Source organism: Anas platyrhynchos, chromosome W (genome assembly GCF_047663525.1).
Source record: "Anas platyrhynchos isolate ZD024472 breed Pekin duck chromosome W, IASCAAS_PekinDuck_T2T, whole genome shotgun sequence".
NCBI lineage: Eukaryota > Metazoa > Chordata > Aves > Anseriformes > Anatidae > Anas > Anas platyrhynchos.
The window spans coordinates 6,675,566-6,703,513 of NC_092620.1; the positions used below are offsets into that span (position 1 = coordinate 6,675,566).

The 27,948-nt window shown below is 43.7% G+C and overlaps 1 long non-coding RNA gene across 1 annotated transcript; it reads right to left on the reverse strand.

The window, feature by feature from the left end:
* Positions 1 to 525: 525 nt before the first annotated feature.
* LOC140000565 (uncharacterized) lies at positions 526 to 14,513 on the reverse strand. Its single transcript, XR_011805614.1, has 2 exons — positions 6,877 to 14,513; positions 526 to 3,082 (listed from the first exon to the last, which is right to left on the reverse strand). It is a non-coding gene; the product is annotated as an uncharacterized lncRNA (long non-coding RNA).
* Between the last annotated feature and the right edge of the window lie 13,435 nt (positions 14,514 to 27,948).

Below are 27,948 nucleotides of genomic sequence, written 5' to 3' on the forward strand. Positions count from 1 at the left end.
ATATTGTTCAAAAGGAATGGAAAATGGAGACTTGTTAGTAATCAAAAAAAGGAATGGAAAATGGAGACTGTTGAGTCGTGGAACTTAAAGGATTGTTTGTTACCTTTTCTGATCGTGAATATGTATAGACGTACTCGATTTTAGTAAGTTATAGAACTTAAGGGATTGTTTGTTCTTTCCTGATTGTGCATATGTATAGGCATACTTGGGTTTAGTATGTAAAGCAATGTTCTATATATTTAGAATCTTTGATGTTTGTGTGTGCGTGTTGGTGGAGCGTAGACTCCCCGTACACCCAGCGCTGTTTACTTGCCTTTTGTACCTTTTATAGCTTTTATACCTTTTAGAAATATTTATTTTATAAATATTGCAGAGTTCAGATTGAGTTGAGACCTCATTTATAACAACAAGAAAAAGGTGGGAGCATTATCTAAGTAACTAACAGTTGAGAAGTGTTGGTGTATTTGCTGTGGTGTGTGTGTGAGAAACACTCCGTAGCCAATAACTTAGGCTCAGGCGAGGATCTCAGTGAAGTAGTAATTTATTCGCGATTGCAATGGCGGGCACCCCACAAGCAGGAGAGAGCGCATCTACTAGTTCCAAAACACAGTTTATATACCTTTTGATGGCAGGACCCTCCCCTGTTTCCCCACTGAGTGGGTAATCCAGGTTCACAATCTATCTGATGCTTCACACACAATGCATGGCCTTCAGTTGCCGGCCTGTTAAATTTCAATTTTCTTTTGACATTTTTACTGCTTGAAGTGGTAATGTTTCTTCACTTATCTGACTTGACTTGACACCGTGATTTTCACCTAATTGTCCTAAGGAGTCTGGTTGTCTGCATTTCACTAGGTCGCCTGCTAAACTTTCTTATCACTGTAAGCATATCTCAGTACCACATTCCCTCCTTCTAAACAATGTAACTCTGCAAAAACAACATTTCTATTCCCACAATTCCCCCCTTTTCTTTTTTTTATAAACTGTTGATTTTTGCAAAACCTTTCTCTAAGGTGTAATTTGATAGACTTCTTCTTCTTTGCTTTCTTTGCTTTCCATCTCCTCATTATCTCCTTATCTGAGTAAGGCGGTAGCTCCATGGTCATTTGTTTCAATAGTGCGATTTCAGTTAACCACTGTACTGGTCCTCTTACACAGAGGATAATGCAGCAACCAATGGCTGTCAAAACTCCTACAACTACGATCAATGTTGCAAATATGCCTATTTTTTTTTTTTTATATATATATTTTTTTTTTCTGCCAATTCACTGGCAAGGGTGGTAAGCCCTTGCAATGCTCTTGTTACTGAGCCATCTGGGACACTATTGTTGGGTATAAGAGTGCAACAATGGTTGCTCAGTATTACACAAACACACCTCCTTCCTCTGTGAGCATCATATCTAATGCTATCCTGTTTTCCCAAGCCATTTTGCTGATGGCATCTAGTTGTTCAGCGATTCCTCTCATTGCATCCTTGGTATAATTGATGAATCTCTGCTGATTATAATAGAAATAATTAATCCAATCCACATTTTTATTGATTGTTACCCACCAGAACAGTGACTCAAACCCTGCAGCAATTTGATTTCTGGCTTTATGTTCATCTGGAACTCCTCTAGGAACACCAATAGAATCTATGTATACTCTATCATAAAATGATATTCCTAAGCCTCTTTTACTTCTTCTGGGTATTTGTGATGTTTCTCTTTCAAATGCCAGGGTGAAGGGTATAGCTAATTGAACAAGCGCACAAGTGCCTTCCCAATTAGATGGTAGGGTGGATCGTAAGATCTTCCCTCCACCGTACCACCAGAGATCTGCCCTGGGGATCTCTAGTCTTGAGCAGTTTCCCATCAAGTCCTTGGTAGCACAAGGCAAATTCTCCCAGATGCTGGGTAGCACTCACAGCCTGCCGTGAGAGGCAAGCTGTATGGTTACCTATAGCTGTAGAGAATGCAGGGGGAACCATGATACTGTTATCATGCAAGGAACAGCAAAGAGAGACTTACAGGCCTCATTTCCCCAGGCAGTCTTTTTTTGGTACAATGCAATCATACATCGCACCCCTTGGGAGTCTTTGGTCCACCACCATGGGAAGGGCACTATCTGGGCAATCAGTCATCCCGAGGCACAAGCATAGCAGTATCTACGGTTGAGACTCTGGACGGTATATTTGACCCATTCTATCCAGGCATTCACATCCCCATACCCTGTTTGAATGTCAAATGTTTGAACTGCCACATTTCAGAGGCCCTCCTGTTTTCTCTCCTGTTTTCTCCTTGAGTTTCTCCCTTTCTCTGATGGCAATAGAGGATTGTTTCCATACAGCTATTCTCAATCTGGCTGTTGGGTCTCTCTCAGTTATTTGTTCTCTCTGCTCAATTGTCGTTGGGCATTTAAATCTCCACAAGCTAACACCTCACAAGCATCAAACGTGACAGAATGTGGTACATAACCCTCTGTCACAGTCACCCATATTTTGACGGGATATCCCGTTTTTGCTATTATCTGGTCATGCCTTTTCCAAGTTGCCAATTGACCGAGGCCTTCTCTGAGGCCTAGAATCACTAAAAACAAAATTAGTAATCGATTTTTCCCTGTCATTATTTTTAAACCTTAGGTTTCCAAATAATTATCGATACAAAAAAAAAAAAAAAAAAGATGTACACTACTACTATAACAACCCCCCCTTGGGAGCACTGCAATTCGCTATAGGTCTGTCCTTTCTCTCAATCACAAGTCACACTTTTAGTTACCTGTGAAAATAAAAGGTTAGTTTACAATTGTAAGCTCTTATCCTGCTCAGAGTCCACTATGAGATTTTTCTCTTCAGTTTCAACTTCCAACAAGTCTTTTGTAGGAACAGCATCCCAGGTACTAGCGTCGACGGATGTCTTCACTTGAGTATAGTGAGTCCAACCTTTTTCCGCAGTTCTTACGGCTGTTTCAGTGGTTAGTAATTGTCCTTCCCATTCAGGCCGGAGTTGACTCTTTCCAGGTCCAAACCAGGACCCGGTTTCCTGGGTGATGGTGGTGAATGGGAAATTCCAAAGGTGGGGTTTGAGTCCACAACCCACAGGTCCTGAGAAATGACAAAGAACAGAACAACCCCAGAATACAGTTCTTAAGAAAACTCTCTTGTTTTGAATTGTGGTATCTCATCCCTTCTGCCCAAATAGGGCAATCTGAACAGCATCTCATATGGTGAAATTCCTATATCCTTTCTTGGTGCTGTTTAAACCTGTAGGAGTAAGCATTTTACCGAAGGAAGCTGGGTTTCTAACACTAGTTTAGTTAATTGCTTCTTTAATGTCTGATTCATTAGCTCCACCTTCCCAGAAGAGGAGGGGTGCCAGGGGCTGTGAAAATCCCACTCAATCGCTAAGGCCTGCTTTAACCCTTGCAGTAAAGCTTTACACCCATCCAGACATGTGGTCAATTAGGACAAACAAGTAACTCAGTAAAATCTACCTGTATACTTTGGAAAGGTCAAATCCCTGGCTCCCGTCCCCCTCTAGATGGGTTACAGAAGACCTTTTTATTTACCTTTTGACATATAGTACATCCTCTGCATATGTGCTTCGCTAAAGTGTATATTCCTATACAGACATACATTTTAGCACAACATCACATGTTGCTTGCACCTCCCAATGACTCTTCTGATGTAAAACAGTTAATATTTGCCTCATTATCCCTTTATTCAGCATTTCTCTCCCATCAAGGAGTATCCATTTTCCTTCAGACTTCATAGCTCCTGATTCCTTAAAAAAATCTTTCTTTTAAAACTTTTTAGTTCTTTCTTAATTTTCAACAATTCCCTGAATCCTCTCTGTATTTATTCTGTTTTCCTTCAGACATTAAATGCCTTAAATACCTGACTTCTCTTTCTCCATATTGTAATTTATTTTTCAATACTCCCAAGCCCTGCTTTCCCAGAAAGTTGAATAGCTTGTTAGTAGCTTTCTTCACAACTCTTTTCTCCTGTCCTGACAATAGAAAATGATCCACATATTTGTAACATTAATATCTCCTTGGGAGGTTGTAATTGCTCCAAAATCTTTTTTAGAATTTACCCAAATAGATAGGTGGCCCTGTAAACCCCTGAGGTAAAATTGTCCACCTATATTGTTGCTTCCGCCCCCATTTCAGGGTCTTTCCAGTCAGAGGTGAATATACATGTATGTTTGCTCTCAGGGCCAGAGAGCACTCCATTCATAACACTGTTATTCCAGTCTAACAATTTACTATTTGAATGCCCAATTTAATCATCAAATCCCTTCCCAACAAGTTAGTCTCCGCCTTGGATACATACAATAATTGCCCAGTGATCATTTTATCCCCTGGTCTCAGCTTGGTATTCCCCAAAAGTGGCACTGTTATCCCAGTCCCTTCTACCCCCATCACATTTAGGGTTTCATTAGTTAATTTAATCCCTGATACTTTAGAAGTCAGTAATGACTTAGCTGTTCCCCAGTGTATTGGGTTTGATGGCAAGGTTCGGGGGGTGTGAGGGGTGTGGGGGTGGGAAACTGCAGTGACAGCCCCAGAAACCTCCCCGTGGTAGATAAGGGACAATTTCATCTGGCCCCAAAGGGGCCCACTGCTGCCCAGAGCCAAGCCATGAGCAACACAGTCCCTCCTGCCTCTGTGAGAGCACAGCCACGAAAACAAACAAAGAAACAAACAAAAACCTGCTGCTCAACAGCAGTTGGGAGAGCGAGAACTCCCCCCCCCCCCCCCCCCCGCAGACACCAAAGTCAGTGCAGAAGGAGGGGGAGGAGGCGCTCCAGGCGCTGGAGCCGAAGCCCCCCTGCTGGAGAGGCCCCTGATGGAGCAGGCTGTTCCCCCCTCCCTGATGCTTGGGAAACTGAACAAACACCACAGCAAATATGCAAATATACCAAAACTTCTAGACTGTTACTTAGATAATGCCTACATCACCTTTCCCTGCTCATTCAATTTCAAACAGCTGTGTTAAATACTACATGCCACACCTTTAACACCTTCAGCAACACTTTTAACACTTCCTTTATCTTTCTCCAGCCTGTACTTTTCTAATACCAGCACCAAAGGCTCAGTCAGGGTCCAACTTAATTCCATACCTTTTCCCTCCAAGATAAACAACATACCAATATAGCATATTTCATCCTATTTTCCTTCTTTCCTCCTTCTTCCACTCCGGATATTCCTATTCGAAGTGGCCAGCCTGGCCACACTTAAAACATCTTATCAAAGCCTGTCTCTGCTAGGACTCAGGCCACAACACAGGCAGCCTTCTTTGCCTGCCATTCCTTCATCTCTCTTCCTCTCCTTCCCATCCTGGCCCTGACTCCCCCTGAAGATTTTCTTCCTCTTTCTCCAACCCTCTGTCTCACTACCCGCTGCACTGTCAATACCATTGTTTCGCTCTCCTTCTTTTTTTTTTTTTTTTTTTTTTTTTTCCTTCTTATCTCCCCTCCGGACACACACCTCCAGGGCCTCCCGCAGGAGTTCACTTCATCCCCCCACCTTCTGAAGCATTTTCTGCATATTTTGCCAGGCTTTAATCACACAATGAACTTTCAAGAGCCCTTGGGATACTGGGTCCTCAGGTCTCATCCCCAAGTACTTTCTCATTCTGACCCCAAGTCTCTCATATGATTTCTGTGTTGCACACTATTATTATTCCAGCCAGGATTGGCAAGTGGGTATTTCTGCCCTGCCGGTATTACCCCTGGTCCTGGAGGATGAGCTCTTTCCCATTCTTGTATAGCAGCTCTCCTCCTGATCATTCCCATTTCTTTCCCTGTAAACAACATACTTATAGACATAATTCCCTCCCCCAAGAGTATAAGTCAGGTCGTAGGAACTGGTCTAATTGTTCAACTAGGCTGTTGGGGTCCTCGAATAAAGACTTCCTCTCCTTCTTAAAAGTCCTAACCTCTCTGCTGGTAAGGAGGGGGGGGTAGTTCACCTAAGAGGATACACAGTTATTGTTAGTACTGTTAGTAGTAGAAGGCAAAATTCTCAATATCTCTTCTACCTTGTTCTAATTCTTGCCAGAGCCTAGAGTACGATCCTTCTTTAGGGACAGTGTTAATTACAGTCCCTGTCTCCCTTCCCGGAGTGACTGCTGCTGCCGCCAGTTCAATATTAAGATTATAGGGAGCATAACTTGGCTCCTTCTCTAAAAAAAGGAATCTTCTTGTTTACACATAAATTTAAAGCCTGAATTTTCATCAGACCCGTATTTTGGCCAAAATACTGCTGTTTCCTTAATTTGTTCTTTTGTCCAGACTGATACACAATATTTAACCTTTTTAAAATTATTTTTCTTTTACAATCCCTCTAATTTTGGGATTATGTTTCCAATTTCTTATCATTCTTCAGGAAGAACTATTAGTAGGCACTCCCCCAGGGATATCTCCCTGTCCCCTGGAACTCATATTTTCCCATTTTTCCTAACCCTCGCCAGTATGTGCTACAGAAATTTCCCTTCTGCAGTGTACCACACACCAACGTACTGAAAAATGGTGGTGTACCGCCAAGCACTTCCCCGTGCAAGCGTTACCGCACACCTATGAGTTTACCAGATTCCCTGGAACTCGTACTTCCCATCTTTCCTAACCCTTGCCAGTATGTGCTACAGAAATTTCCCTTCTGCAGTTTACCACACACTAACGTACTGAAAGATGGGGGTGTACCGCCAAGCACTTCCCCGTGCCAGCGTTACCGCACACCTGAGTTTACCAGATTCCCTGGTGTACTTCCAAGCACTTCCCCGTGCAAGGATTACCGTACACCAGATTCCCCTGGTGTAGTGCCAGCACTTCCCCGTGCAAGGGCTTACCATACACCAGATACCCGACCCCCAAGGCAATACTTAATATTTCTTACCTTGGTCTGTGCACAGAGTTACCGGATCGATTCTTAAAAACCCGGAGTGCCTACCTTCTTCCTTTCCCCACTACTTCACGGATCCTGCCTCTTTAACCAGTCTCGGGCCCTCTGTCAGCTTTCCGCAGAACCGCCACCGTCGATGCACAGGACCGCTGAAATCAGCGGGGCATGCCTTCCTGCTGCTGCGGCGGTGGGGCTCCCCAGTAGGTGACTGGATCCCGGACGAGCCCCCAAATTGTGAGAAACACTTTGTAGCCAATAACTTAGGCTCAGGCGAGGATCTCAGTGAAGTAGTAATTTATTCGCGATTGCAATGGCGGGCGCCCCACAAGCAGGAGAGAGCGCATCTACTAGTTCCAAAACACAGTTTATATACCTTTTGATGGCAGGACCCTCCCCTGTTTCCCCACTGAGTGGGTAATCCAGGTTCACAATCTATCTGATGCTTCACAAACAATGCATGGCCTTCAGTTGCCGGCCTGTTAAATTTCAAATTTCTTTTGACATTTTTACTGCTTGAAGTGGTAATGTTTCTTCACTTATCTGACTTGACTTGACACCGTGATTTTCACCTAATTGTCCTAAGGAGTCTGGTTGTCTGCATTTCACTAGGTCGCCTGCTAAACTTTCTTATCACTGTAAGCATATCTCAGTACCACATTCCCTCCTTCTAAACAATGTAACTCTGCAAAAACAACATTTCTATTCCCACAATTCCCCCCTTTTCTTTTTTTTATAAACTGTTGATTTTTGCAAAACCTTTCTCTAAGGTGTAATTTGATAGACTTCTTCTTCTTTGCTTTCTTTGCTTTCCATCTCCTCATTATCTCCTTATCTGAGTAAGGCGGTAGCTCCATGGTCATTTGTTTCAATAGTGCGATTTCAGTTAACCACTGTACTGGTCCTCTTACACAGAGGATAATGCAGCAACCAATGGCTGTCAAAACTCCTACAACTACGATCAATGTTGCAAATATGCCTATTTTTTTTTTTTTATATATATATTTTTTTTTTCTGCCAATTCACTGGCAAGGGTGGTAAGCCCTTGCAATGCTCTTGTTACTGAGCCATCTGGGACACTATTGTTGGGTATAAGAGTGCAACAATGGTTGCTCAGTATTACACAAACACACCTCCTTCCTCTGTGAGCATCATATCTAATGCTATCCTGTTTTCCCAAGCCATTTTGCTGATGGCATCTAGTTGTTCAGCGATTCCTCTCATTGCATCCTTGGTATAATTGATGAATCTCTGCTGATTATAATAGAAATAATTAATCCAATCCACATTTTTATTGATTGTTACCCACCAGAACAGTGACTCAAACCCTGCAGCAATTTGATTTCTGGCTTTATGTTCATCTGGAACTCCTCTAGGAACACCAATAGAATCTATGTATACTCTATCATAAAATGATATTCCTAAGCCTCTTTTACTTCTTCTGGGTATTTGTGATGTTTCTCTTTCAAATGCCAGGGTGAAGGGTATAGCTAATTGAACAAGCGCACAAGTGCCTTCCCAATTAGATGGTAGGGTGGATCGTAAGATCTTCCCTCCACCGTACCACCAGAGATCTGCCCTGGGGATCTCTAGTCTTGAGCAGTTTCCCATCAAGTCCTTGGTAGCACAAGGCAAATTCTCCCAGATGCTGGGTAGCACTCACAGCCTGCCGTGAGAGGCAAGCTGTATGGTTACCTATAGCTGTAGAGAATGCAGGGGGAACCATGATACTGTTATCATGCAAGGAACAGCAAAGAGAGACTTACAGGCCTCATTTCCCCAGGCAGTCTTTTTTTGGTACAATGCAATCATACATCGCACCCCTTGGGAGTCTTTGGTCCACCACCATGGGAAGGGCACTATCTGGGCAATCAGTCATCCCGAGGCACAAGCATAGCAGTATCTACGGTTGAGACTCTGGACGGTATATTTGACCCATTCTATCCAGGCATTCACATCCCCATACCCTGTTTGAATGTCAAATGTTTGAACTGCCACATTTCAGAGGCCCTCCTGTTTTCTCTCCTGTTTTCTCCTTGAGTTTCTCCCTTTCTCTGATGGCAATAGAGGATTGTTTCCATACAGCTATTCTCAATCTGGCTGTTGGGTCTCTCTCAGTTATTTGTTCTCTCTGCTCAATTGTCGTTGGGCATTTAAATCTCCACAAGCTAACACCTCACAAGCATCAAACGTGACAGAATGTGGTACATAACCCTCTGTCACAGTCACCCATATTTTGACGGGATATCCCGTTTTTGCTATTATCTGGTCATGCCTTTTCCAAGTTGCCAATTGACCGAGGCCTTCTCTGAGGCCTAGAATCACTAAAAACAAAATTAGTAATCGATTTTTCCCTGTCATTATTTTTAAACCTTAGGTTTCCAAATAATTATCGATACAAAAAAAAAAAAAAAAAAGATGTACACTACTACTATAACAACCCCCCCTTGGGAGCACTGCAATTCGCTATAGGTCTGTCCTTTCTCTCAATCACAAGTCACACTTTTAGTTACCTGTGAAAATAAAAGGTTAGTTTACAATTGTAAGCTCTTATCCTGCTCAGAGTCCACTATGAGATTTTTCTCTTCAGTTTCAACTTCCAACAAGTCTTTTGTAGGAACAGCATCCCAGGTACTAGCGTCGACGGATGTCTTCACTTGAGTATAGTGAGTCCAACCTTTTTCCGCAGTTCTTACGGCTGTTTCAGTGGTTAGTAATTGTCCTTCCCATTCAGGCCGGAGTTGACTCTTTCCAGGTCCAAACCAGGACCCGGTTTCCTGGGTGATGGTGGTGAATGGGAAATTCCAAAGGTGGGGTTTGAGTCCACAACCCACAGGTCCTGAGAAATGACAAAGAACAGAACAACCCCAGAATACAGTTCTTAAGAAAACTCTCTTGTTTTGAATTGTGGTATCTCATCCCTTCTGCCCAAATAGGGCAATCTGAACAGCATCTCATATGGTGAAATTCCTATATCCTTTCTTGGTGCTGTTTAAACCTGTAGGAGTAAGCATTTTACCGAAGGAAGCTGGGTTTCTAACACTAGTTTAGTTAATTGCTTCTTTAATGTCTGATTCATTAGCTCCACCTTCCCAGAAGAGGAGGGGTGCCAGGGGCTGTGAAAATCCCACTCAATCGCTAAGGCCTGCTTTAACCCTTGCAGTAAAGCTTTACACCCATCCAGACATGTGGTCAATTAGGACAAACAAGTAACTCAGTAAAATCTACCTGTATACTTTGGAAAGGTCAAATCCCTGGCTCCCGTCCCCCTCTAGATGGGTTACAGAAGACCTTTTTATTTACCTTTTGACATATAGTACATCCTCTGCATATGTGCTTCGCTAAAGTGTATATTCCTATACAGACATACATTTTAGCACAACATCACATGTTGCTTGCACCTCCCAATGACTCTTCTGATGTAAAACAGTTAATATTTGCCTCATTATCCCTTTATTCAGCATTTCTCTCCCATCAAGGAGTATCCATTTTCCTTCAGACTTCATAGCTCCTGATTCCTTAAAAAAATCTTTCTTTTAAAACTTTTTAGTTCTTTCTTAATTTTCAACAATTCCCTGAATCCTCTCTGTATTTATTCTGTTTTCCTTCAGACATTAAATGCCTTAAATACCTGACTTCTCTTTCTCCATATTGTAATTTATTTTTCAATACTCCCAAGCCCTGCTTTCCCAGAAAGTTGAATAGCTTGTTAGTAGCTTTCTTCACAACTCTTTTCTCCTGTCCTGACAATAGAAAATGATCCACATATTTGTAACATTAATATCTCCTTGGGAGGTTGTAATTGCTCCAAAATCTTTTTTAGAATTTACCCAAATAGATAGGTGGCCCTGTAAACCCCTGAGGTAAAATTGTCCACCTATATTGTTGCTTCCGCCCCCATTTCAGGGTCTTTCCAGTCAGAGGTGAATATACATGTATGTTTGCTCTCAGGGCCAGAGAGCACTCCATTCATAACACTGTTATTCCAGTCTAACAATTTACTATTTGAATGCCCAATTTAATCATCAAATCCCTTCCCAACAAGTTAGTCTCCGCCTTGGATACATACAATAATTGCCCAGTGATCATTTTATCCCCTGGTCTCAGCTTGGTATTCCCCAAAAGTGGCACTGTTATCCCAGTCCCTTCTACCCCCATCACATTTAGGGTTTCATTAGTTAATTTAATCCCTGATACTTTAGAAGTCAGTAATGACTTAGCTGTTCCCCAGTGTATTGGGTTTGATGGCAAGGTTCGGGGGGTGTGAGGGGTGTGGGGGTGGGAAACTGCAGTGACAGCCCCAGAAACCTCCCCGTGGTAGATAAGGGACAATTTCATCTGGCCCCAAAGGGGCCCACTGCTGCCCAGAGCCAAGCCATGAGCAACACAGTCCCTCCTGCCTCTGTGAGAGCACAGCCACGAAAACAAACAAAGAAACAAACAAAAACCTGCTGCTCAACAGCAGTTGGGAGAGCGAGAACTCCCCCCCCCCCCCCCCCCCCCCCCCCCCCCCCCGCAGACACCAAAGTCAGTGCAGAAGGAGGGGGAGGAGGCGCTCCAGGCGCTGGAGCCGAAGCCCCCCTGCTGGAGAGGCCCCTGATGGAGCAGGCTGTTCCCCCCTCCCTGATGCTTGGGAAACTGAACAAACACCACAGCAAATATGCAAATATACCAAAACTTCTAGACTGTTACTTAGATAATGCCTACATCACCTTTCCCTGCTCATTCAATTTCAAACAGCTGTGTTAAATACTACATGCCACACCTTTAACACCTTCAGCAACACTTTTAACACTTCCTTTATCTTTCTCCAGCCTGTACTTTTCTAATACCAGCACCAAAGGCTCAGTCAGGGTCCAACTTAATTCCATACCTTTTCCCTCCAAGATAAACAACATACCAATATAGCATATTTCATCCTATTTTCCTTCTTTCCTCCTTCTTCCACTCCGGATATTCCTATTCGAAGTGGCCAGCCTGGCCACACTTAAAACATCTTATCAAAGCCTGTCTCTGCTAGGACTCAGGCCACAACACAGGCAGCCTTCTTTGCCTGCCATTCCTTCATCTCTCTTCCTCTCCTTCCCATCCTGGCCCTGACTCCCCCTGAAGATTTTCTTCCTCTTTCTCCAACCCTCTGTCTCACTACCCGCTGCACTGTCAATACCATTGTTTCGCTCTCCTTCTTTTTTTTTTTTTTTTTTTTTTTTTTTCCTTCTTATCTCCCCTCCGGACACACACCTCCAGGGCCTCCCGCAGGAGTTCACTTCATCCCCCCACCTTCTGAAGCATTTTCTGCATATTTTGCCAGGCTTTAATCACACAATGAACTTTCAAGAGCCCTTGGGATACTGGGTCCTCAGGTCTCATCCCCAAGTACTTTCTCATTCTGACCCCAAGTCTCTCATATGATTTCTGTGTTGCACACTATTATTATTCCAGCCAGGATTGGCAAGTGGGTATTTCTGCCCTGCCGGTATTACCCCTGGTCCTGGAGGATGAGCTCTTTCCCATTCTTGTATAGCAGCTCTCCTCCTGATCATTCCCATTTCTTTCCCTGTAAACAACATACTTATAGACATAATTCCCTCCCCCAAGAGTATAAGTCAGGTCGTAGGAACTGGTCTAATTGTTCAACTAGGCTGTTGGGGTCCTCGAATAAAGACTTCCTCTCCTTCTTAAAAGTCCTAACCTCTCTGCTGGTAAGGAGGGGGGGGTAGTTCACCTAAGAGGATACACAGTTATTGTTAGTACTGTTAGTAGTAGAAGGCAAAATTCTCAATATCTCTTCTACCTTGTTCTAATTCTTGCCAGAGCCTAGAGTACGATCCTTCTTTAGGGACAGTGTTAATTACAGTCCCTGTCTCCCTTCCCGGAGTGACTGCTGCTGCCGCCAGTTCAATATTAAGATTATAGGGAGCATAACTTGGCTCCTTCTCTAAAAAAAGGAATCTTCTTGTTTACACATAAATTTAAAGCCTGAATTTTCATCAGACCCGTATTTTGGCCAAAATACTGCTGTTTCCTTAATTTGTTCTTTTGTCCAGACTGATACACAATATTTAACCTTTTTAAAATTATTTTTCTTTTACAATCCCTCTAATTTTGGGATTATGTTTCCAATTTCTTATCATTCTTCAGGAAGAACTATTAGTAGGCACTCCCCCAGGGATATCTCCCTGTCCCCTGGAACTCATATTTTCCCATTTTTCCTAACCCTCGCCAGTATGTGCTACAGAAATTTCCCTTCTGCAGTGTACCACACACCAACGTACTGAAAAATGGTGGTGTACCGCCAAGCACTTCCCCGTGCAAGCGTTACCGCACACCTATGAGTTTACCAGATTCCCTGGAACTCGTACTTCCCATCTTTCCTAACCCTTGCCAGTATGTGCTACAGAAATTTCCCTTCTGCAGTTTACCACACACTAACGTACTGAAAGATGGGGGTGTACCGCCAAGCACTTCCCCGTGCCAGCGTTACCGCACACCTGAGTTTACCAGATTCCCTGGTGTACTTCCAAGCACTTCCCCGTGCAAGGATTACCGTACACCAGATTCCCCTGGTGTAGTGCCAGCACTTCCCCGTGCAAGGGCTTACCATACACCAGATACCCGACCCCCAAGGCAATACTTAATATTTCTTACCTTGGTCTGTGCACAGAGTTACCGGATCGATTCTTAAAAACCCGGAGTGCCTACCTTCTTCCTTTCCCCACTACTTCACGGATCCTGCCTCTTTAACCAGTCTCGGGCCCTCTGTCAGCTTTCCGCAGAACCGCCACCGTCGATGCACAGGACCGCTGAAATCAGCGGGGCATGCCTTCCTGCTGCTGCGGCGGTGGGGCTCCCCAGTAGGTGACTGGATCCCGGACGAGCCCCCAAATTGTGAGAAACACTTTGTAGCCAATAACTTAGGCTCAGGCGAGGATCTCAGTGAAGTAGTAATTTATTCGCGATTGCAATGGCGGGCGCCCCACAAGCAGGAGAGAGCGCATCTACTAGTTCCAAAACACAGTTTATATACCTTTTGATGGCAGGACCCTCCCCTGTTTCCCCACTGAGTGGGTAATCCAGGTTCACAATCTATCTGATGCTTCACAAACAATGCATGGCCTTCAGTTGCCGGCCTGTTAAATTTCAAATTTCTTTTGACATTTTTACTGCTTGAAGTGGTAATGTTTCTTCACTTATCTGACTTGACTTGACACCGTGATTTTCACCTAATTGTCCTAAGGAGTCTGGTTGTCTGCATTTCACTAGGTCGCCTGCTAAACTTTCTTATCACTGTAAGCATATCTCAGTACCACATTCCCTCCTTCTAAACAATGTAACTCTGCAAAAACAACATTTCTATTCCCACATGTGGTCAGTTTCCGAAGTACTGGCGGGAGGGGGAGGGGGCTGACTGATTATCAAAGCAGAACTGAGAGAGTCATTTCTTTGGTGGTTCGGCCTTGAGCCCTGGGAATTTGTTAAGAAGGGGGAGAGCGAGTTTATTTAGGTGTCAATACCTTTTAAACCCCCCTATTGACGGATACACAGGAGTGATTCCTTGTTTTGTATGGGCTTACTAACAAAGTGCATGAGAAAAATGGCATTTGGCTTGAAATTCGGTCTTGTTGAAATGTAAAGTTTTGTGGAAAAGGTGGTAATGTTTGTCTAGAAGAGGGAAGGCTGCGTGCTTCAGCTGTTTTCCTGAAGTTCCGTGGATTTATGGTTGGAACGGGGCTCATTAATAATCTGAAATGGTAAAGTTTGTATGTGGGAAGAAGAGTTTAATCCCAGAGAATTGGGACATTTGGGAAGAAGATTAGGAAAAACATAGTAAAAACCTGCAGTAAAAAGGTTTTCATGGAAAATGAAACAAAGGACAGTAAGTAGTAAGGAATAGTAATAAATAAATAAATAAATAAATAAACAAAATAAATAAATAGTAAATAAATAGTAAATAAATAAATAGTGAATAAATAAATAAATAAACAAATAAATGGGAATGGGAAATCAAGAAAATGAGTAATATCCAAAACAAAGACGTTTTAAAGAAAGCCTCCTTGGGTGCATATTGGCACATTCGAAGGATATTGTTAGAACTGGGGGCACGGAAAGCAAGAGGACTTTCACTAAGTATTGCAATCAGTGGTGGCCACTATATAAACTAAATGGCCACTTTAGGGATCAATCGACTATAACATTATCTTGCAATTAATGTTGTTTTTGAGGAGAGAAGGAAAATAGGATTAAATGTAGTATACTGATATGTTGTTTCAGCATCTTAGAGGGAAAAGGAGTGGAATTAAGTTGGCCCCTGACTGAGCCTTTGGTGTTGGCATGAGAAAAGTACAGGCTGGAGAAAAATAAAGGAATGGTTAAAAGAATTGTTGAAGGTGTTAAAGGTGTGGCATGTAGTATTTAACAGCTGTTTGAAGTTGAATGAGCAGGGAAAGAGGATGTAGGAATGTTAATAGTTCTGCCTCAACAGGAGGCTCTGATCTCAAAATCACTGGTGTGAGCCCTTTGAGGCATGGGGGCCATGATGGGTCACAGAGAGTTGTCATGGAAACAGAAAAGCAGCTAACCCTTAAAGCAACCTGAGTTTATGAGTGAGCTCAGATTGCCAATGGGACCACTCAGGGAACTGTTGACAATTGCATTCCCCTGACTGACCTCACGCTGAGACTATAGTCACCCCGGAAATAATGAACGGTAAATACCAAAATCTGGTTAAACTGGGAATTGATAATCTGTTCCAACAAGATCCAAAATAAACCCCTATGGAATTTTTGGACTGAGTATGAAATGCAATGGAAAACAAAACAAAACAAAACAAATGAAACTGGAGAAAATAGGGGCTAAGTTAGAACAAGGAAAATGGACACTGCCAGACAGGCAAGAGATATTGCCAAAAGATTATACAAAGCAAATATTGGGACATTTGCATGCACAAACACATTGGGGTACAAAGGCATTAAATGATCATTTACTAAAACTATTTGGTTGCACTGTTTGTTTGTTTTTTTGGTTTTTTTTTTGTTTTGTTTTGTTTTGTTTTTGGTTTTTTTTTTGTTTGTTTTGTGTGTTTTGTTTTTTTTGTTTGTTTGTTGGTTTTTTTTGAAATAGCAAAGCAAATTACACAACATTGCATAACTTTTCAGAAGATAAATAAGAAAGAGTTTCAACAAGCAGCCACATTTATTACATGTAGATCTATAGAAAAGCCACAGTTTGCAACTGTGGATGTCACTGGTAAAATTGACTGAAATTGCAAATGCACTGGAGATGTTGGTCCAAGGTGTTGGGAATTGGAAAGGACTTTTGAGAACCTCTGTGATTGATAAAGACTTTGTTTCATATGCCTTCTGGTAGGCTGCTTCTGCTCCATAAGCAATCACCGGCCCTATCTTTCCAAACACATTCACTGTTTATCTAGACTTGATTTAATTTTCCTGTGACTTTCTTAATACACTATTTTTTTTTTTAAATAATATTTTGGAAATGTACAATTGTGGTCTACAACATTTACAGTTTATGTCACGCTTTCAAATAGAGTTTAGACGCTTCCTCTTCCTGAAGAAGAACCAGTCTTTGAGCAATGAGGGAGGATGTGCTGACTGCTTCTGTGATAACAGTTAATACACAGCTGCATTTAAAGAAATGATTGGATTATTATGTTGTTGAAATATAGATCTGTGTTACTACAAGACTTTGCCTGAATTATGTATTCATTGAGTAGGAAACCTTACATCTCCTAAATTAGTACCTAATTTCAACTACTTTGGAAAAAAACAGCAATTGTGTCTTTATTTGCACCCGTGTAACAAAAGTGTAAGTACTGATAAAAGTAGTAGAGAGGGGACAAGTTTTCACAGTGTTAACATGTATGTTTGGCTTCACACACCCAACCTTTCTGCCTATGTGTAGAACAGTGACAATTTAAGTATTTTTTACTCAACTACTGTGGAGGCTTTAACTGTCAATGAAATAAATAGCGACACCCTGTTGGTGATTAGTAGGAGCAAATAAACCTTTACTTCAGCACTGAGAAAACAAAAAACAAACAAAGAAACAAAACAAAACAAAACAAAAAAACAGCTTATAGGCCTTTTGAGAAAGTACAACTTGATTTCACTGAATTGCCCAAAGTAGAGAGGATAAAATATCTACTGGTAATAGTAGATCATTTAACACAGTGCATAGAAGCTTATCCCGTAGCACCAGCTACAGCACAAATGGTGGTAAAAATTCTATTAGAACACCTGATACCTAGATATGGGATAATCCAGTTGTCCTGGTTTCAGTTAGAACAGAAGTAATTTTCTTCCTAGTAGCTGGTGGAATGCTGTGTTTTGGCTTAGGATGAGAAGAGTGCTGATAACACCCCGATGCTTTAATTGTTGCAGAGCAGTGCTTATACTAAGCCAAGGACAGAGCCTTTTGCTCTGTCCTGCCAACGGGCAGGCTGGGGGTGCAGTAAGAGCTGGGAGGGGACAGACCCAGGACAGGTGACCCAAACTAGCCAAAGGGGTATTCCATACCATCTGACGTCATGCTAAACAATATATAAGGGTAGCTAGCCGGGGGAGGGGGCCGGACTGCTCGGGGTTAGGCTGGGCATCGGTCAGCAGGTGGTGAGCAATTGCATTGTGCATCACTTATTTGTACATATTAGTAGTAGTAGTACTATTATCACCGTTGTATTATTATTATTGTTATTATTATTTTTGTTATTATTATTTTTGTTATTATTATTTTCCTGTCTTATTAAACTGTCTTTATCTCAACTCATGGGCTTCACTCTCCATTTCTCTCCCCCGTCCCAGAGAGGGAGGGGGGAGGGTGAGCGAACGGCTGCGTGGTGTTTAGCTGCCGGCCGGGTTAAACCACGACAGTCTTTTTGGCGCCCAACGTGGGGCTCGAAAGGTTGAGATAATGGCAGATCTGACCAGAGTGTGTTAAACTAAAATTGGTGTAAGGATTAGACCTGCTTAATAGTCACTTGTCATGATCCTGATTGCTTTAATCTCAACTCTGCTGCGCCTGTTTTCCAAATTGAGTATTATAGCACATTATTTTCCGTATTTGCTCTCTGTCGTGTTGTTTATAATCTCCGGGCCCTGGTTTCAGATCATTATGGTACTGAGTGTTATAGCAATGGCTTATGAGACGATAAGATATCTGGTCATGACTCTAACTTGGTATTTATACTCAGTAACATCGTCGACTCTGTACTTTGGAAACAGTATCTTGGGAACTATTAGCAATTATACCTATTGTTTTTCTCCATTAGGGAGTCAGTCTGTGGAGGGGAAAGGGGAAGATATTTTTTCTTACTTGATTACTCTCCCTTTCTCCTTCACCACCCCTGTATCCTCCTGGATCACTCTGCCTTCCTCCTTCACCACCCTCTTATCCCCTGAGCTTGTCACAATAGCTCTCCAAGATATTGAATATTCTTGGGATACTCAGACTACCATAGTCTTGTTGTTCTGCCTCCTGAATGCACTTCAGATTCTGCTTAAAGTTAAACAACTACTTAGGAGTCTCATCCGGAGATCTGCCCGGAGGCAGTATAGTTGTGGGTGGCAGGGAGTATGGGAGGATATGGGCAGGCATCTAGAGCAGTCGGCACCCCCAGTGTTTTGGAAATTCACCCCTGAACAATGGCAAAATCCTCAAAAACTGGCAGAATGCTTGAAAAAAAGGTGTCATGATTCTGGCAGTTCCAAAGTAACACAAATCATTGTAACGTGCTGGGGCCTGGCTCATGCCTATCAAGCTGCCATGGATACTGCTATCAACTTAGTGACAGACCCTGCGGCCACTCCAAGCCCTGTGACAGATCCAACGGCCACTGTGACCCCTACGGTGGACTATGCAGCCGCTCCAGTCCCAGCTCCTGCAGCTGCTCCAATCCCAGCTCCTGCAACTGCTCCAGCTCCAGTTCCGGCAGCCGCTCCAGTCCCAGTTCCTGCAGCTGCTCCAGCTCCTGTGGCTGTGTCAGAGAAACAAGCTGTAGCAGTGCAAGCTGCCCCTGTAGAGAAGGTGAAAAAATGGTATAGAGATTCAGGTCGTTTAGAACACAGAGAGTCTTCTGCCAAATCTAGCTATAGAGACGACGGAGACGACGACGATGCTGGGCCATCAAGGATTCAGGAGGAGGAAGATGAGGATGCCGAAAAATCAACAGTAACTACCCGAAGTCTAAATGAGCGCGAGCTACGAGATGTGCGAAAAGATTTTGGTCGTTTTATAGGTGAGCAGCTTGTCACCTGGCTGCTCCGGTGCTGGGACTCTGGAGCCAATTGTGTGGAATTAGATGGCAGGGAAGCCAAGCGGCTGGGATCCCTTGCTCGAGATGCCGGCATTGACAAAGCAATTGCTGATGGAGCACAATCCACCAGCCTCTGGAGGCGTCTCCTCTCAGCTGTGAGGGAAAGGTATCCCTTCAAGGAAGAACTTTTATGTCTACCAGGCAAGTGGACCACTATGGAGAAGGGAATCCAGTACCTGAGGGAATTAGCCATAGGGGAAGAGATTTATGAGGACCCAGACCTCAGACAAAAATCCACAGATCCAGATGAAGTCAGGTGTACACGACCCATGTGGCGGAAGTTTGTACGGAGTGCACCATCATCATATGCCAGCTCATTGGCAATAATGGCCTGGAAAGAGGATGAGGAACCCACAGTGGATGAAGCGGCTAAACAACTCCGGCAGTACGAAGAAAGTCTCTCCTCTTCCTTACAGGCCTGTGTCTCAGCTGTGGAGAAACTTTCTGAAAAGGTTCACCAACTTAAAGAGAATCTATCTTCCTCCCCACCTGAACCAACCAGTGTCCAACGACCGAAAGAGAACACCTGGGAGAAACTTTCTGAAAAGTTTCACCAACTTGAAGAGAGATTATTCTCCTCTGTACCTGTACAGAGCAGTGTCTCAGCTATCAGGGGTAGGCGTTCATCCGCACAAGGAAGACGATATGGTGGGTACTCACCCCGTGCCACCCTGTGGTTTTACTTATGAGACCATGGAGAGGACATGAGAAAATGGGATGGAAAATCTACCGCAACCCTAGAGGCACGGGTACGTGAGTTGCAAAAGAAAACAATCAGGAAAAAGGGATTCTCTGAAAAGTTTGCTGCTCCAACTTCCAGCAGACAGTCCTTCAAACACAGAAACGAAGAAGATTCTGACCAGGATTAGGGGGCCCTGCCTCCAGCCAGGGGGAGGAAAGGGACAATCGAGTTTATTGGACTGTGTGGATTCGATGGCCTGGCACGTCAGACGCACAGAAGTATAAGGCTTTAGTAGACACCGGTGCACAATGTAGTATAATGCCATCGAGCTATAAAGGACCAGAGCCCATCTATATTTGTGGAGTGACGGGGAGATCTCAGCATTTGACTGTATTGGAGGCTGAAGTGAGTCTGACTGGGAATGAATGGGAAAAGCACCGCATTGTGACTGGCCCAGATACTCCATGTATCCTTGGCATAGACTATCTTAGAAGAGGATATTGCAAGGACCCAAAAGGGTTCCGGTGGGCTTTTGGTATAGCTGCCTTAGAGACAGAGGGCATTAAACAATTATCTACCTTGCCTGGTCTCTCAGAGGACCCTTCTGTTGTGGGGCTGCTGAGGGTCGAAGAAGAGCAAGTGCCAATCGCTACCACAACTGTGCACTGGCAGCAATATCGCACTAACCGAGACTCCCTGATTCCCATCCATAAGCTAATTCGTCAATTGGAGAGCCAAGGAGTGATCAGCAAGACTCATTCACCTTTCAATAGTCCCATATGGCCAGTGCGAAAGTCTAATGGCGAGTGGAGACTAACAGTGGACTATCGTGGCCTGAACGAAGTCACAACACCACTGAGTGCTGCAGTGCCGGACATGCTGGAACTTCAGTACGAACTTGAATCGAAGGCAGCCAAGTGGTACGCCACAATTGATATCGCTAATGCATTTTTCTCCATCCCTCTAGCAGCAGAGTGCAGGCCACAATTTGCCTTCACTTGGAGGGGAGTCCAATATACTTGGAATCGGCTCCCCCGGGGGGGTAACACAGCCCTACCATTTGCCATGGGCTGATCCAGTCTGCGCTGGAGCAGGGGGAAGCTCCTGAACACCTGCAGTACATCGATGACATTATTGTGTGGGGTGACACAGCTAGGAAGTTTTCGAGAAAGGGAAGAAAATAGTCCAAATCCTTCTGAAAGCCGGTTTTGCCATAAAACAAAATAAAGTCAAAGGACCTGCACGAGAGATCCAGTTTTTAGGAATAAAATGGCAAGATGGAGGTCGTCAAATCCCAATGGATGTGATCAACAAAATAACAGCTATGTCTCCACCAACTAGCAAAAAAGAAACACAGACTTTCCTAGGTGTTGTGGGGTTTTGGAGAACGCACATCCCAAATTACAGTCTGATTGTAAACCCGCTCTACCAAGTAACCCGTAAGAAGAATGAGTTTGAATGGGGCCCTGAACAACGACAAGCCTTTGAACAAATCAAGCAGGAAATAGTCCATGCAGTAGCCCTTGGGCCAGTTCGAACAGGACCAGATGTAAAGAATGTGCTCTACACTGCAGCCGGGGAGAACGGCCCCACCTGGAGCCTCTGGCAGAAAGAACCTGGGGAAACTCGAGGTCGGCCTCTGGGGTTTTGGAGTCGGGGATACAGAGGATCTGAGGCCCGCTATACTCCAACTGAAAAGGAGATATTGGCAGCATATGAAGGAGTTCGATCTGCTTCGGAGGTGGTCGGTACTGAAGCGCAGCTCCTCCTAGCACCCCGATTGCCGGTACTAGGCTGGATGTTCAAAGGAAGGGTCCCCTCTACGCATCATGCAACTGATGCTACATGGAGCAAGTGGGTTGCACTGATTACTCAGCAGGCTCGAATAGGAAACCCCAGTCGTCCAGGAAGATTGGAAGTGATCATGGACTGGCCAGAAGGCAAATACTTTGGGATATCATCAGAGGAGGAGGTGGGTCGTGCTGAAGAAGCCCCACTGTACAACCAGTTACCAGAGAATGAGAAGAAATATGCCCTGTTCACTGATGGGTCCTGTCGTATTGTGGGGAAGCATCGGAGATGGAAGGCTGCTGTATGGAGTCCTACATGACGAGTTGCAGAAGCTGCTGAGGGAGAAGGTGAATCGAGTCAGTTTGCAGAAGTGAAAGCCATTCAGCTGGCTTTAGTTATTGCTGAACGAGAAAAGTGGCCAGTTCTCTATCTCTACACTGATTCATGGATGGTAGCAAATGCCCTGTGGGGATGGTTACAGCAATGGAAGCAAAACAACTGGCAGCGTAGGGGCAAACCCATCTGGGCTGCTGCATTGTGGCAAGATATTGCTGCTCGGGTAGAGAACCTGGCTGTGAAAGTACGCCACATAGATGCTCATGTGCCCAAGAATCGGGCTACTGAAGAACATCAAAACAACCAGCAGGTGGATCAGGCTGCTAAGACTGAAATAGCTCAGGTAGACCTGGATTGGCAGCATAAAGGTGAATTATTTATAGCCCGCTGGGCCCATGACACCTCAGGCCATCAAGGTAGAGATGCAACATACAGATGGGCTCGTGATCGAGGGGTGGACCTGACCATGGACGCTGTAGCACAGGTTATTCATGACTGTGAAACATGTGCTGCAATCAAGCAAGCCAAACGGTCAAAGCCTCTTTGGTATGGAGGACGATGGCTGAAATATAAATACGGAGAGGCCTGGCAGATTGATTACATCACACTCCCTCAAACTCGCAATGGCAAGCGCCACGCACTTACAATGGTGGAAGCAACCACTGGATCGTTGGAAACATATCCTGTGCCTCATTCCAACGCCCGGAACACTATCCTGGGCCTTGAAAAGCAAGTCCTATGGCGACATGGCACCCCAGAAAGAATAGAGTCAGACAATGGGACTCATTTCCGAAACAACCTTATAGACACTTGGGCCAAAGAGCATGGTATTGAGTGGGTGTATCACATCCCCTATCATGCACCAGCCTCCGGGAAATTTGAACGATACAATGGACTGTTAAAGACTACCTTGTAAGCAATGGGCGCTGGGACATTCAAAAACTGGGATACGCATTTGGCAAAGGCCATCTGGTTAGTCAACACTAGGGGATCTACCAACCGAGCTGGACCTGCCCAATCAAACCTGTTACGTACTGTAGATGGGGATAAAGTTCCTGTAGTGCATGTAAAAAATATGCTGGGTAAAACAGTCTAGGCTACTCCTGCCTCAGGAAAAGGGAAACCTATTTGTGGAATTGTTTTCGCTCAGGGACCTGGATACACTTGGTGGGTGATGCAAAAGAACGGAGCGGTCCGGTGTGTACCTCAAGTAGATTTAATACTGGGTGAGAATAGCCCATGAACTGAATTGTACCATGTTAATTACTATATAATACTGTATGTTATCATGACCATGACTACTATAGGTGACTGATTAGAATGTATGGAAAAGAGTGTAACCTGAGCATGACATAAATGGTATGGAATAAGGGGTGGATAGATGTCCTGGTTTCAGTTAGAACAGAATTAATTTTCTTCCTAGTAGCTGGTGGAATGCTGTGTTTTGGCTTAGGATGAGAAGAGTGCTGATAACACCCCGATGCTTTAATTGTTGCAGAGCAGTGCTTATACTAAGCCAAGGACAGAGCCTTTTGCTCTGTCCTGCCAACGGGCAGGCTGGGGGTGCAGCAAGAGCTGGGAGGGGACAGACCCAGGACAGGTGACCCAAACTAGCCAAAGGGGTATTCCATACCATCTGACGTCATGCTAAACAATATATAGGGGTGGCTAGCCGGGGGGAGGGGGCCGGACTGCTCGGGGTTAGGCTGGGCATCGGTCAGCGAGTGGTGAGCAATTGCATTGTGCATCACTTGTTTGTACACATTATTATTACTTTCCTATTATCACCATTGTATTTTTATTATTATTGTTGTTGTTATTATTATTGTTATTATTATTTTCCTGTCTTATTAAACTGTCTTTATCTCAACTCACGGGCTTCACTTTCCATTTCTCTCCCCCATCCCAGAGAGGGAGGGTGGAGGGTGAACAAACGGCTGCGTGGTGTTTAGCTGCCGGCCGGGTTAAACCACGACATACAGGAAAAAGCTGAGCGCCCCAGTATCAAGGTCTGAATGTGAAAAGAGGAAGAACTACCAATTCATAATGATAGGCAGATTTAAGGGTGTGGAATGATGTGAATACGATGAACCCGGTATAATACAAAGACCTAGAGAAAAGATTACTTGTGAATGCCAAGAGGAAAATGAGCCAAAAGGGATGAAAGAATAGGATAGTGTTTGGACAGTAAGTTTACTGCAGAAATTCCAGTATGGAGGGAATACATCATGGTGTATTAAATGGCAGGGAAAGCAGAATGGAACTGATGAACTTTATACAGTAAGCCGGGTTGACAGTAGTGGTAAACAAGAACCAACAAAGTTAGCTTGGTGAACCTGTGAGAAGAGATATACTTGTGACAGTAATAATGAAGATATCAAGCACTTACCCCCAGTACTGATAGTCCCTAGGGCAGGATGTGCTTGCTGAGGAATTAAGTATAATTCGGAAAGAAGTAGCCAGGCAAGTCAAATCGCAGTAGACTGTAGCTATACTACAGTACAAAGTCCAGGACAATTTGTATGGGCAGCCAGTGATGGAACTTGGACTACACACCTGCCAATAAATGGAGAAGTAAAAGAAGTAACTTTAGGACTCCCTACATTGTGTCCAATATGGAAAAAATCTCCTTTTAAAGGAAAATTGGAAACCCTACAAATTAGTAGAGCAAAACGAAGTTTGGAAGAAGGGGCAGATGAAGATATATGGCATGAACCCTCGAGTGGAGTAAAATTCAATTGGGCATTAGAGTCTCTGTTTGCACAGGTAGCTACTTATCGAAATAGGGAAATGATTTATAAACTTACAGGACAAGTAAGTAGGCTCGCGAAAGCCACGAAAGAAGGCTTTAGAGATTTTAATATCCAACTACAAGCTACAACTAAAATGGTTCTACAAAATCGATTGGCATTAGATACACTGTTATTAAAGGAACATGGAGTGTGCAGATTTTTAAAAGATCGTATTGATCACTGCTGTATCCACATTCCAAATGTGACTATTGATATAGAACATGACATAGAACGGTTGACTCAAGTAGAACGAGATGCAGAACAGGAAGAGAAAGATATGACAACAAGCTGGCTGGATAAAATTTTTAGTGGATGGAATATTAGTAAATGGGTTAAATCCTTACTGGAGACGTTAATTATATTAGTAATTGAAGGGGTATTAATTTGGTTAACATTTGTAATGCTGAAAAGTCTGATCCTAAAGAAAACAGCCTGGAACCGGAAAGTGATGCAGACCATTGCTCGGCATATGGAGCCACATCTGCAGTACCCTACACTGGCATATGACAATTCTGGATTTCAGAGAGAACCTGAGGAACCCAGAGGTTAAAGATGGCATCCATTCTGGATTAAATGAACCTGGCCAGAAAAGTGAATACAACATAAAGCAGAAGCAGTGGATTTCGGATTTACAGAATGTTGTGACAATCCTAATCTTTGTAATTTTCTTGATTATGTTATTGATGTATGCTAAGTGTAAGACATTTTAATTAGTTAGTGAAAGCATTTGCCCTCCTTGAAGGAGTGAAATACTTTCAAAGGGGGGAAATGTTGGTAAATGCTAACATAGCAACAGGTGTCTTGGTAGTGAAACCAGTATTGCTACTAGCAATGCGTACCATAAATGCTTAATTTGATCTAAACAAGAGATAGTTAGGATAAATATTATGGATATCTGGGAGATTATTGCTAGGTGAATAGTTTGAAAACTAAGGTAAATACCATTGAAATCCAATGTAATCAGTAAAGTATCAGTAAAGAATGAAGATAGATTTGGGCAGACATGCCCCTAACTTCCAACGCCAAATAAAAGCACCTTCATATAATCTCTTTGTGGTTATGTGTCTTTGCAAATGCTAACATGCAGACACACGCTATATGGAGCTCTCATCATACTGACTTCTTTGATTCTAATAAAATGTTTGTATAAAACTGTGCTTTAAAGTACATGACTTGTAAAATCTATTAGAAGGTAGATATTGCTGGAACTCGTATCAGTTACTGAAGATGGAAGAAATGTGTAAAGGAGGCATATGTTGGGTGTGTGACGCATCAAATGTTTGGCAAGAGAGAGAAAGGGACCTCATGTCTCATACAGTTGATGATCTTTGGCTCCAGCATCCGGTCACTGGTGACAGTAGGAATTATTTCAAGAGGTAAAAAACAAAGAAAAGAAGGAAGCTATTAAATATGGCTCTGGAGCTCCCAAGAACACCAGTCCAGGTGACCAGGCTCATAAGTTAATGGAGTGAGTGAATGTCCACCTTCCAGTGACTACCCTATAATTAACAGCAGTGACTCTGCTATCAACTGCAAGTTAAATGCTCCATCTTGCTGTTTTATCTTTCAATAACCGCTTCAATTTTTTTTGTAAATATTTATTATTACTAGATTGAGGTGTTCTTCCTGTATCTTTATTTCACCAGTAGCAAAACTAACCTCCAATTCCAGCAAGACCACCTGTTGCAGAGCAGTGCTTACACTAAGCCAAGGACTTTTCAGCTTCTTGCTCTGTCCTGCCAATGGGCAGACTGGGGGTGCAGCAAGAGCTGGGAGGGGACAGACCCAGGACAGGTGACCCAAACTAGCCAAAGGGGTATTCCATACCATCTGACGTCATGCTAAACAATATATAGGGGTGGCTAGCCGAGGGGAGGGGGCTGGACTGCTCGGGGTTAGGCTGGGCATCGGTTAGTGGGTGGTGAGCAATTGCATTGTGCATCACTTGTTTGTACACATTATTATTAGTAGTACTATTACCATCATTGTATTATTATTGTATTATTATTATTATTGTTATTGTTATGATTATTGTTATTGTTATTATTATTTTCCTGTCTTATTAAACTGTCTTTATCTCAACTCACGGGCTTCACTTTCCATTTCTCTCTCCCGTCATAGAGAGGGAGGGGGGAGGGTGAGCGAATGGCTGTGTGGTGTTTAGCTGCCGGCCGGGTTAAACCACAATTGCCACAAGCCCTCACTTGCTATGGGAGCTACCACGGACTGATCCAGCTACTTTATGCACAAAAAAGGGAGAAATTCTCATCTCCATGCATGTGAGACAGGAATGGGCTCAGCAATGTTCACAGAATCACAAAATCATGTAGGTTGGAAGTGACCTCCAAGATCACCTAGTCCAACCTCTGACCTAACACTAAACAGTCCTCTGCTAAACCATATCACTAAGCACTACCTCTAAACGTCTTTTAAAGACCTCCAGGGATGGTGACTCAACCACTTCCCTGGGCAGCCCATTCCAATGCCTAACAACCCTCTCAGTGAAGAAGTTCTTCCTAATATCCAACCTAAAACTCCCCTGGTGCAACTTTAGCCCATTCCACCTCGTCCTGTCTCCAGGCACATGGGAGAATAGACCAACCCCCACCTTGCTACAGCCTCCTTTAAGGTACCTGTAGAGACTTTTTCTCCAGACCCCTCACCAGCTTCGTCACCCTTCTCTGGACTCGCTCAAGCACCTCGATGTCCTTCTTGTAGTGAGGGGCCCAAAACTGAACACAGTACTCGAGGTGCAGCCTCACCAGAGCCTAGTACAGGGGGACAATCACTTCCCTAGCCCTGCTGGCCACACTGCTTCTTATACAAGCCAGGATGCCGTTGGCCTTCTTGGCCACCTGAGAACACTGATGGCTCATATTCAGCCAACTATTCACCTATACTCCCAGGTCCTTCTCCGCCAGGCAGCTTTCCAACCATTCCTCTCCCAGCCTGTAGCTCTGCTTGGGGTTATTGCGCCCCAGGTGCAGGACCCGGTACATGGCCTTGTTGAACTTCATGCAGTTGACCTCAGCCCATTGGTCCAGCCTATCCAGATCCTCCTGCAGAGCCTTCCTGCCCTCGAGCAGATCAACACACAAACTTACTGAGGGTGCACTCAATGCCCTCATCCAGATCAT